Below are 13,051 nucleotides of genomic sequence, written 5' to 3'. Positions count from 1 at the left end.
GACTTGACCTGCAGTGGAGGCTGATGACACGGTGGAGGATGAGGAGGCGGAATTGTACACTGTCACAGGACCAACGGCCTGAGAGTGTGGAGGAGGAAGCGGTGTGACCTGCCCAAGTTGGTGTTGTGGCTGTGCAGGAACCACATTCACCCAGTGAGCCTTAAAGGACATGTATTATCTCTGACCATAGTTACAACTCCAGATGTCAGCGCTGCCATGCACTTTGGCACACACCAACAGGCTCACGGACTGGACCCCCTTCTCTTCCACAAAATTGTGAAGGACTAGTATTGCCTTCTTCGCAAAGAAATGACGGCTTGGGACTCTCCACCTCGGCTCGGCACAAGCCATCAGTTCTATGAAAGGTGCAGAGTCCACCACTTGAAAAGGGAGGGACTGCAGCACCATCAACTTAGACAGGAGCATATTCATCTTCTGCACCGTTGGATGAGTGGGACCATACTGTTGTCTCTAGTACATGGCTTCGCCGATGGATTGTTGGCAGAATGGCTGATTAAAAGTAGTAGGAGCAGGAGCATCTGGAGCAACAGAAGGAGGGTATGACACACAGCTCCCTTCAGCTGAGGTGGTGGAGCCTTGGCTGGCTGAGAGAGCGGCGTGCCACTGGGTGAGGCAGCAGGCTGGACCACTACATCAGAGCCATGGCTCTCCCAGGGTGCTTAATGGTGGTGAAGCAAATGTTAACGCAGGGCCGTGGTGCCATCATTGGTACCCTGGCCACGCTTCACCTTCTGCCGACATATCTTGCATGTGGCTATGTGAACCTCCTCCGGATGCTTGATGGAAAACTGCTACACCGCCAAGTAGCTGATTTTCCCACCAATAGTTCGCACTAATTGACTACTACTGCCGCCATCTCCAGAAACCCCTGTTCCACTACCTTCCGGGAAGGTAGGCTGCCGCGAAGCAGGTGGTCGCCCCCGGGCATGTTTGGCTCCAGAATTTCCACTTCTGCCACCATGATGACTGCCAACCAAGCTACAACTTTGTGGGCTCAGCTGCTGCCTCACGGGCAACCTGCAACTCTCTTCTCCTGATCAACAAGTGTCTACACCTCACTGATGTCCTCCTAAGGTTCCTCAACAGTGTCTGCTTCAGGACCCTGAACGCTGGCAAAATCGTCTCCCACGTCACTCTCCTCATCACTACTTTCCCGCCTAGTGGGGGAAGCAGCAGATGTCTCCTCCACTTCTTGGCTGGGCAGTAGCTTCTGACTGTCCTCTATTAGATCGTTCTCCCTGAAAAGTAAAGCTGAACCCACAGCAGAAGATACTTCTGTAGGGGAGGGAACAGCATAGGACAGAGGCAATGGGAGGACAGAGACTGCTCTTGGGCCATGCAAACTGAGGGTTGTGTCTGAGGAACCCACTGACTGTTCACTGGGGGTGTCAGATGTCACTTGTGATGATGTGGATGACCGTGTTAACAAATTGACGACGGCAGATGGGTTGCTGGTCGAGACATGAGCTCTAGCTGACAACAGGAGCTCAGGCCTCTAGCTGCGATTCCTGCTGCCACTCGCCCCTAGTCTGCTGTGACCTCTGCCTGAAGGATTTAGGCCTCTGCCACTCCTCTGTGCATGTCCTGGCACTTCATTTCACATACTTAGTACATATATGAGGGGAGTACAATAAGCTTCACTATGCTTAATACAGTATTTGTCTAGAACAGCAGCAGGGGTGCACTTTTGGCTGGCCTTTCACAGTATCTAGGCCTGTGACATATTAACAGTTACAAAATAGTACACTACTTAGATGCAGGTATGTGGTATGCACTGATGAGGGCAGAAAAAATGCTCTACAATACACTTAAAAAATTATCTGAGTACAACAGCAACAGGAGAGTACTTTTGCATGGACTTTCACAGTATGTAGGCCCTTGAAAGATTTACAGGTAAAAAATAGTAAACTACTTAGATGTACGTATGTGGTATGCACTTATGAGGGCAGAAAATGTGGTACAGTATGCTTAAAAAAGTACACCAACCGGTGAGCACTTTTGCCTGGACTTTCACAGTATGTAGGCCCTTGACAGATTATCAGGTACAGAATAGTACACTACTTAGATGTATGTGTGTGGTATGTACTTATGAGGGCAGAATCATGCGGTACAGTACACTTAAAAAAACGTATTTCTGTAAAAAACCAGCTGGTGATTACTTTGGCCTGGACTTTCACAGTATGTAGGCCCTTGACAGATTAACAGGTACAAAATAGTACACTACTTAGATGTATGTATGCGGTATGCACTTATGAGGGCAGAAAAATGCGCTACAGTACGCCTAAAAACTCTGTATTTTTGTAAAACACCTGCCGGTTATTACTTTTGTCTGTCCTTTCACAGTATGTAGGCCCTTGACAGATTAACAGGTAGAAAATAGTACACTACTTAGATGTACGTATGCAGTATGCACTCATGAGGGCACAAAAATGCACTACAGTACTCTTAAAAATTTATTTTTGTAAAACACCAGCAGTGGGCAACAGTGCTGCAGCCAAAAAAAGCTGTGTACTAAACACAACATTGCACTCTGTCAAAGACTATTAGGAATGGATTGCTGGGTTTTATACGGACAATATGGCCAAAACGGACAATGTGAACAGAGCTTCAGACTAGCCTATATGCCGTCTGTAGCTCCGGCCCTAATTACATCATCACTAGGGGCAGGGCTACATGGACCTGTCCGGGACTCGAGGGAAGTAAGCGGACTTCGTCTTCTGTATACACTATATACAGCTATCTATAGATAGCTGTATATAGTGTATACCGCCCAAAGGGTTAACCTACACGGTCCAGCAGTGTAAGTTAACTCTTTCCTTGCTGGGCTTGCGCATAGCGCACAGCTCAGCAAGGGGTTGGCTGGAATCATCTAGCCAATCACAGCTCTGCGGGAAATATGAATAAGTGTATATATATGTCAGTGCAGGGGACCATAGAAGAGCGTCCGCCGCATTTATACATTATACAGGAGGATCGCAACTGACCCCGGCGATCTTTCAATTAGTACAGGTACTACTACTCCCATCATGGAACAGTGTGTTCCATGCTGGGAGTAGTAGTACTACCTAAAAAATGAAAAAAAAAAATCTGAAAAACACGCACACACTACATTTTAATTATTGTCGGCTACATTTTTTTTTGCTTTACCCGCTCACATAAATTGATCCCAGTTTAAAAATTAATAAACATTTCATAATAAAAAAATAAAACATTTTGTTAGATACATTTTTTTCCACCACTACTGTATCTTTTTTAATATATTTTTTATGGTACCATACGAAGTACAGACTAGGTTGCAATGCTCTGCACATACCCCCACCTGTATAGGAATGTTTATACACACACTGTTATACACATGGGGGGGGGGGGTATGTGTATACTGCAGAACATTGTACCCTATTGTACTCTGCAGACTAGGGTGCAATGCTCTGCAGTCTGCACATACCATATGGGAGCTATAACAAAAAGTAAAAAGTGTAACAAACAAAAAATGATTAACCCCTTCCCATTAACCCCTTCCCTAAATAAAAGATTGAATCTCCCCCACCCCCCTCCGCCTTTCCATTTTGTTTTTTATAAAATAATGTACAAAAATAATAATAAAAAATATGTGGTATCACCGCATGCATATATGTCTGAAATATTAAAAAATAATGCTAAATAAATTGCACTGTCGATGACGTACACGTTAAAAAATACTAAATTCCAAAATATCGGATTTTTGACCACTTCATATGCCATAAAAAAATAGTAATAAGTGATCAAAAAGTCCCATTAAAACAAAATATGGTACCAATAAGAACTATAGGCCACAGTGCAAAAAAATTTGCCCTCATAAATCCCCGCAGTCCCTCCCAGACTCAGAGCAGATGAGTCATCACAGTGAGGGCTACAGACAGACACGCCCCCTCCAGCCTGCACAATGAAAAAGTTACTTATATAATGCTTATATCTCTGGATATATTGGTCCGAGACATATTAAAAATGATATGCACATGATCAGGATTAAGTACTGAGTAATATATCTTTTATTTTTAATTTTTTTCCACTATGACAGGTACACTTTAAAGTAATATAATCAGGCAGTGCAGAAGTGTGATACTTTGATTATTGCATATTATGAATAATAAACTATTTTACTAAATACATTAATGCTTGACTTCCAGCATATATGAAGCAAAACATAATTAGTCAACAAATGTTAATAAAGAAGATAATGTATTCATTAGATTATAATTTATGTATTGATGTTTGTACATTCAGTACATTTCACTCTATCAGCAGGGCATGAAAACCTACCTGGCATGCTGCTCAAAACTCTTGTATTTTTGGGGTCATCTGTTGATGTCAATGCAAGATGGGTTTGCTAATGTTTCCACTACTCCACACATTATTATTTTCTATTACTTTTCTATTACTTTTCTTACAGTTTATAAATACTTGGCTGAATTTCAGCATTCATTTTAGCAGAAAAGTCAGCGTTTGGAGCTTTAGAGTGAAAAGTCTCTAGAGAACAGGCATTTATAAGCAGATATGGTGACTAAAAGCTTACATAAAATAACTTGATGCTTACCGTTAAATCTTATTCACAATTTAGTCATCTGCAATTAGAAAAGATTATCTACAGTAATGTTTATTTTTTGGCATAAGACTGTGAAGTAGAAGGCATAGTATAGGCATGTTATGTGTTTCTTACCTAAAATACTTACCTAAAATACTTACCTAAAATTACCTAAAATACTGTACTATTGAGAGAGAGACCATGCTCCAGCTTCCTTAAAACTTCAAAACTTTAATTAGTTTATGAAAAATCCAAAGAAAAAGTGCACGGTAAAAGCCAAATGAAACGCTGAAGCGTTTTGGTTTACATGTAAACCTTAATCATAGCAATATTACACAGAAGAAAGTACCCAGCATTTATACCTGCCAGAGAAAGTAATGAGCAAGTAATGGACACACCTCTCGTATGGCGTGTGTTGCCGTAATTAGTATAGGTATGCAAGCAGCTGAGTATGTAAATGTAGGCATACATGCTGGATAACAAATAGAAATGCAGAAAAACACCAAAATAAAGAAATAACAAAAAATATGTTCAGTTTGGCACAGGTACATTGCTATATGGGGGAATGGCACATCAATAGAAATATGATAAGTCATTTCTGTAGTTCAGTCCCCGCGGGTATCTGGTGTCCAGACAGAGGATCCAAAACACCTCCAGTCTGAACACCAGCTTACTCCAGTCACCACCCCGGCCGGGGGGCTTAACTCTTTCAATACTTTGAATGCTCAAACTAGTCAAATCACACATATGTTTCTCGGCAAAGTATCTCCTAAGACCAAACATAGATCTTTGAAGAGTTGTAAGATGGTTCGGCATAGTAAGATGTTCAGAAATTCTCATTTTGAATTTTCTATTGGTAAATCCAATGTACAGTAAGTTACAAATGTTACACTTAGCAAGGTAGATGACATGTATAGTATAGCAGTTTATAAACGTTTTTATGTCATATATGCTACCAGTGGATGTGGATTTGAAACGGCTTGATGTGTGTATGTTTTTTTTTTTTTTTTTTTTTAAAGCCGAGGAACGTGCTCTCGAATCACCCAAAGTGCAAGAAAAAGTGCAAACGTGTTACACAAAAAAAACCTCCAACAAACCTTACCCTTCGCCTCCGGACCAAAAGGTACCTGCGAGGTTCCAGGTTCGATGTCCCTTTTCACCGAAGCTACTAGGGGACCACAAATGCTCCCGGCATCCCCCTTGGCGTTAGCCAAGGTATCTGCCTGCAGAGCCGATAACGGTAGGTACCCTGCCGAAGCAGGAGTACCCGGGGTGTTTGCAGGGAGGTGCGGAACCTAATGGCCACACACACCTCCCCTAGACCGCCAGGAGGGACATCCAGAAGGGCTACCGCATCCTGACAAATCCTGTGAACACACAACACGCAAAAAGTGACACAGTGAGACAAAAAGAAATAAATAAGTGAATGTGTGCAGATATACTGCCCAGAAATCCGGCCGGATCTATAAAAATTTCTCTGATCCTAACCAGAAGGCCGGGAATCAAGAGGTGAGTGCCACAAGGTGAAGAGATTATGGTGCCCGTGCCTCAACTCAGTGAGCCAGTATTCCCAGTGAGTTTCGGCACCTCGGGGTCACCACTCCCCGAGGTACAAAAGTACTTCGGCTCTAGACCCTCTCAGCCTCGTGGCGAGACCCAGAGGGAACAGGTCACATCGGGGCAGCCGTCGAGCTGATTCCTCAGAACCAGCCCCGGAAAGCCCTGGTACACCTGCACACTCCATGCAGCACCCATCCCCACCAGCCCCATACCGGCGTAGTTTGCCACCGGCATGAAAACTGATAAGAACAGATACTACACTTGATCTTAGCCAAAAGGCCGAGAAGCGAATATGAAAATGTATTTTCATAGACTACACCACGTGTGGCCACATTTATGCCATCCCGTACAACTGTGCCAGTTCTGTTTGTCTTTAGTTTTGGTTAGGAAAACACTGTGAGAGAGTTGGTTGTATAGGAATTTGCCCCTCCGGGGGACCACTCTGACTCCTACGTTCAGTATTTTGGACAGTCTCATTGTGGCGGAGAACGGGTGAGTGTTGTTAGACAATTTGTTTCACTTATTCAAACTCTGTACTGTATGCTGTGCTGAATGTGAGGGGATCAGTGGGAGAGAGGGTTGGATTGCTCTGGGGTCTACTTTCCAAGTAGTATCCCTTAGGTTTGGAATTGACAATATTCATAGCATGTTGGGTGTCTTCATGTGCATATCCACTATCAGTTAGATGATTTGTTATGTCTAAGCAGGTTTTTTAATAGCCCCATGTTTCTGAGCATGTCTTCCTTGCTCTCGCAAATTCCCCTATTGGGAGGTTCCTGATGATGTGTCGTGGGGGACGGCCCTTGGCATGTAGTAGGCAATTGCCCGCAGTTTCTTTATGGTTTAGTTTTGTTACAATTTTGTTAGATTGTGGTACCCCTTTTAAGGTGATGTCCAAAAAATTTGTGCTCAGATGATCCCATTTGGTTGTGAACTGTAAATTATACTGATTATGATTTATAAATTCACTGAATTCATTGAATTGTTCCGAGGTACCAAGCAACACTAGGAGGAGATCATCCAGGTATCTGCCATACCATCCCATAAGGTGGAAAAATGGATTGGTAGTGTTATACAGGACAACCTCCTCCAAGTGGGCCATGTATAGATTGGCCAAAGATGGAGAAAATTTAGCTCCCATGGGACATCCAGTAGTCTGCAATTAATATTGTTTATTGAAACTGAAAAAATTATGTGTAAGCAGAAAAAATTAAACATCCAAAATGTATTGTTTGAGTTCTGTACTGTAGTTGCTGTATTTGTCAGGATGATATGCTACAACTTGGACTGCATAGGTATGTGGGATACAAGTATAGAGTGCCACTATGTCAGAAGATAACCATGTAGCATCCTTTGACCATATGATATTTTGTGTGGCTTGTAGAAGTGACTTGGTGTCTTGGATACATCCTGGGGTGTGGGTAGCGGGTGGTTGTAAAAGATTATCCAGCCATGCACCCAGTCGTTCAAGAAGGGAATTGATCTTCGCCACAATAGGCCTCAGTGGTCGGTATGTGAGTTGATCCTAAAGCATTTCATTGACAAATTTTTCGTTCAACGGACAATCCATCACCACTACTGAACCTACTTTATCGGATGGATGTATGATGATATTTGTGTTATTTCTTAGTTCTGTTCATGCTTTTCTTTGTTTCCAGGTTAAATAAACAATAGTTTTATTACTGTTTGTTTCCAGTAGTTTCAAGTCCTGTTCAATGTGTTGTTGAAACAAGTCCATTGGCTCGCACCTGGAATTAACCGGGTAAAATGTAGGATTGGGAGTAGGAAACATGGTATCAGTAAAACTAATAGAAAAGGTATCCGATGATGGATCTTGTAGGTCAGTCAGGATTAATGTTGCTCGTGAATATTCGCGATTCAAATTTTAATCCTGAATATCGCATATTCGCGAATTCACGAATATTGCGAATATTGCACTATATATTCGCAATTGCGAATATTAGATTTTTTTTTGTTCACAGTACACATCACAGTGATCACCGATCATCCCTCTCTGCTCTTCGCATATGCGCAAATATTGAGCCCTCCCTTCTTTAACCCCTTAAGGACCAGGCCATTTTACACCTTAGGACCAGAGCGTTTTTTGAACATCTGACCACTGTCACTTTAAACATTAATAACTCTGGAATGCTTTTACTTATCATTCTGATTCTGAGATTGTTTTTTCGTGACATATTCTACTTTAGCATGGTGGTAAATTTTTGTGGTAATTTGCATCCTTTCTTGGTTAAAAATCCAAAAATTTGATGAAAACTTTGAAGCTCTCTTCTTGTAAGGAAAATGGATATTCCAAATAATTTTTTTTATGCACATTTCCAATATGTCTACTTTATGTTTGCATCATAAAATTGACAAGTTTTTACTTTTCAAAGACACCAGAGGGCTTCAAAGTTCAGCAGCAATTTTCCAATTTTTCACAATTTTCAAACTCACTATTTTTCAGGGACCAGTTCAGGTTTGAAGTGGATTTGAAGGGTCTTCATATTAGAAATACCCCATAAATGACCCCATTATAAAAACTACACCCTCAAAGTATTCAAAATGACATTCAGTAAGTGTGTTAACCCTTTAGGTGTTTCACAGGAATAGCAGCAAAGTGAAGGAGAAAATTCACAATCTTCATTTTTTACACTTGCATGTTCTTGTAGACCCAATTTTTGAATTTTTACAAGGGGTAAAAGGAGAAAATGTATAATTGTATTTGTAGCCCAATTTCTCTCGAGTAAGCACATACCTCATATGTCTATGTAAATTGTTCGGTGGGCGCAGTAGAGGGCTCAGAAGGGAAGGAGCGACAAGGGGATTTTGAAAAGTACGTTTTTCTGAAATGGTTTTGGGGGGGCATGTTGCATTTAGGAAGCCCCTATGGTGCCAGAACAGCAAAAAAAAAACCACATGGCATACCATTTTGGAAACTAGACCCCTTGAGGAACGTAACAAGGAATAAAGTGAGCCTTAATACCCCACAGGGGTCTCACAACTTTTGCATATGTAAAAAAAAAAAAAAAAAATCAAATTTTTTGCAAGTGTTAATAGCAGAAAACACCCCCCAAAATTTGTAACCCCATCTCTTCTGAGTATGGAGGTACCCCATAAGTTGACCTGAAGTGCACTACGGGCGAACTAAAATGCTCAGAACATAAGGAGTCATATTTGGCTTTTTGAGAGCAAATCTTGCTCGGGGGCATGTCACATTTAGGAAGCCCCTATGGTGCCAGGACAGCAAAAAAAAAAAAACACATGGCATACTATTTCGGAAACTACATCCCTCAAGGAACATAACAATGGGTACAGTGAGTCTTCACACCCCACAGGTGTTTGATAAATATCCATGAAGTGGGATGTGAAAATGAAAAATTGCATTTTTTTACAATAAAATGCTGGGGTTTCACCAAATTTTTCATTTTCACAAGTGGTAAAAGGAGAAAATGTCACCGTAAGTTTGTAAATGCATTTCTTTGGAGTAAAGACATTCCTCAAGTCTGGGCGTAAACAGCTTGAACACTGGTCTGAGAGGAGTAGGTCACATTCAGGGGCCTTGAGCTTCTGAGTTGCGGCCTATGGAGCCAGAACAGTGGGACCCCCCCTCAAGGGGCATTACATGGGGTAAATAACTGGGGTACACTAAATAACTAAAATGGGGTACAGTGGGACATAAAATTATAAAACAGGTTATGTTCCAAGAATGATGACCCAGAGCATAGCCAAAACTAAAAAATATGCCCGCCCCAATCCCTATGCTCTGAATCATCATTCTGGGAATGTGACGTGTGTGGCCGTCCCTAACCTGTTGCCTCAGGTGGAGAGAGAGCGTTGCGCATTTGAGGTAACAAAAAAAGAACCCGATGATAGTGACTCAGTGACCCATGACCCAGAGAAAAAATACCCCCAGAGGTCTCATCAGTTTTTTTTTTTGATGAGTTTTTTTGGGCAATTTAGGGGTTTTATGGTGTTAAAATTTGGAATGTACTCTGGACATGGTACATTGGGGTCAAATTATGGAAAATTTAAATGAAAAGGGAAAATTTAGTACTGCATGGAAGTGTGATACTCCCTGAAGCAGTTTTTAATGCAGAGGCCCGGATGATCGGGGCAAGTGTCACATTGAGTGGTGGTATCCTTCCGAATCCCCCTCCTGTTACACACTCTGCATTTTTTCTGGGATTGTCCCTTCTTTCCAGTGTGGGGGACCTCACCTGGAAAGTGTTGGCCTGGGACGATCCTGGCACCTATAACTCCAGTTCCTTGGGAAGTCTGGCCTGCTCTTTCCCGGTCGCCAAAGATCAGGACCTTTAGGACTTCTTCTTGGAACTGGAGGAATGTCCCTGTGTTGCCAGCGTACTGGGACAGTACAAAAGCGTTGTACATGGCAACCTGTACCAAGTAGACCGCAACTTTTTTGTACCATACCCGTGTTTTCCGCATGGCCATGTATGGCTTGAGGACTTGATCAGAAAGATCAACTCCCCCCATATACCGATTGTAGTCCAGAATACAATCGGGCTTGAGGACCGGTGTTGTGGTACCTCGCACAGGGACAGGTGAGCTGCCGTTACCATGAATAGTGGTCACCATAAGGACATCCCTCTTATCCTTATACCTGACCAACAACAGGTTTTCATGGGTAAGGGCAGGGGACTCAACCTTGGGCATAGGTGTCTGCAGAAAATTTAGAGGGAGGCCTCTCTGGTTTTTCCGCACGGTCCCACAAGCGGACGTGGATCTGGCGGCAAGGGATGTGAAGAGAGGGATGCTGGTATAAAAGTTGTCCACGTACAAGTGGTAACCCTTATCCAGCAAAGGGTGCACAAGCTCCCAAACGATTTTCCCGCGAACACCCAGAGTGGGGGAACAATCTGGGGGTTCAATACGGGAATCTCGTCCCTCATACGCTCTAAATTTGAGAGTGTACCCGGAGGTACTCTCACAAAGTTTATAGAGCTTCACGCCATACCGCGCCTGCTTCGAGGGAATATACTGGCGGAAGATTAGTCTCCCCTTAAAACTGATAAGAGACTCATCAACCGAGAGCTCCCTGAGGGGTACATAGGCCTCCAAAAATTTGGCCCCAAAGTGATTGATGACCGGCCTCACTTTGTAAAGCCGGTCATGGGTGGGATCACCTCGGGGCGGACATGCCGCATTATCTGCATAATGCAGGCATTTCCGAATGGCCTCGAACCGCCTCCATGCCATGACCATACTGTAAAGCGGGGTCTGGTAGAGGATGTCCCCGCTCCAGTACTGTCTGACACTTGGTTTTTTGACAAGGCCCATATGCAGCAAGAGGCCCCAAAATGTCCTCATTTCTGCTGCATCAATGGCGCACCATTCATTGGACCTGGCCAAAAAAGAATTAGGGTGGTGGGCGATGAACTGCCTGGCATACAGATTCGTCTGCTCCACCATGTGATTGACAAAACTGTCACTGAAAAAATAACTGAAATAGTCAATTTCAGTGAATCCAGAATTGTCAATCCGGATTCTAGGATCGCTAATAAACTCCGGAACCCGTGGCTGATAACCCTCTGGGGGTCTCCAGACAGGTTCACCGGAAGGGGGCTCTGGTAAACGTGTCTGGGGGGTCAGACTCCTAGTACGAGCGGCATCACCACTCGCACTAGTGCCAGCCACTGGGCCACTATCATGGGGGGCGCGTGGCCTCGCCTGGCGGCGTCTCCGCTACCGTGCAGGGGGCTCATCATCACTACTAGATAATGAGGTGGACGATGAAGAACACAGAAATGTTGGATCTTCATCGTCCTCACTGACAGATTCGGAGTCGGAGGCAAGAAAAGCGTATGCCTCCGCTACCGAAAATGCCTCGCGAGCCATTGCCTTTTTTCTAAGGTGGCAGGGGGGGGGGGGGAGGGGAGTGTGTGTGTGGGGGGGGGTTATGTACTGTGTGTGTGCTTGGTGTATACTATATATAACGGTGTGTGATTAGAAATCACACACCGTTATATGGGGGGAAAAAATGCTGCAGCCAAAAAAAAATGGGGGGACTAATGCAGCGCCCTGAACCGCTAATAGGGCCGGGTCACACTGAAAAACTGCAGAAGACCCTTGGGGACCTATTAGGGGGTCAGGGGGGGGGGGAATTTTTTTTTTACTTTTTTAACTTAATTTTTTACTATTTACCCTACCTTTCCCTGGGCTGTATGCTTTCCCTGATCTATGGGGGGCTTCTTTTCTTCTCTGGGGGCTCCGATCTCGGCAGAGGGGGGGTCTCCGGCTTCCTCCAACAGCTCTGACTGCTGACTGAACTCAGCCAGCCGTGGGAGCTGCAGGAGGATGCTGTTAACTCCTCCAATGCCGGCTGCTATTGACTGGCGATGGCGAAATCACCACCTCCCCATGGGTGGCGAAATCACCACCTCCCCATAGATACAGTGGGTGATAGGGGGTGTATCATACACCCCCGATCACCTTGTATCTCCGGGTCAGCGGGTCACACGTGACCCGCATCGCCGGAATAGCTGCAAAACGCATGTGTGACCCCCCTGGGCATTTGCACGGGATGCCTGCTGAATGATTTCAGCAGGCATCCCGGTCCGATCCCTGCCCGGCGCACGGCGGGGACCAGAACTGCCCATGACGTAACTGTACGTCCTTGGTCCTTAAGATCCAGGGTGTCAGGATGTAACATTACGTCATGGGTCCTGTAGGGGTTAATATTTTTCCTTTTAATAACTTTATTGGAGAAACTTTTTTTTAATGTTTTATCATTTTATCTTATTTCCAAAAATAATTTCCCCTCCTCCTTTTTGAGCATTTGTTGAATGTCTTTCATGTGCTGGAATGTTTTCTATTTTCTTTTTCACATCTTTGCAACTACTTGTGTGAGACGCTTATAATCGTATTCTCAGAATTATGTTTTTATTTATT

General features: G+C 43.7%; 1 non-coding gene across 1 annotated transcript; it reads right to left on the bottom strand.

The window, feature by feature from the left end:
* Positions 1-6,246: 6,246 nt before the first annotated feature.
* On the bottom strand, positions 6,247-6,433 carry LOC130294771 (U2 spliceosomal RNA). The gene has a single exon (XR_008848626.1). It is a non-coding gene; the product is annotated as a U2 spliceosomal RNA (small nuclear RNA).
* Positions 6,434-13,051: the final 6,618 nt, after the last annotated feature.

This window comes from Hyla sarda, chromosome 10 (assembly GCF_029499605.1).
Source record: "Hyla sarda isolate aHylSar1 chromosome 10, aHylSar1.hap1, whole genome shotgun sequence".
Classification (NCBI taxonomy): domain Eukaryota; kingdom Metazoa; phylum Chordata; class Amphibia; order Anura; family Hylidae; genus Hyla; species Hyla sarda.
This window is presented reverse-complemented; position numbering and strand designations above follow the sequence as displayed.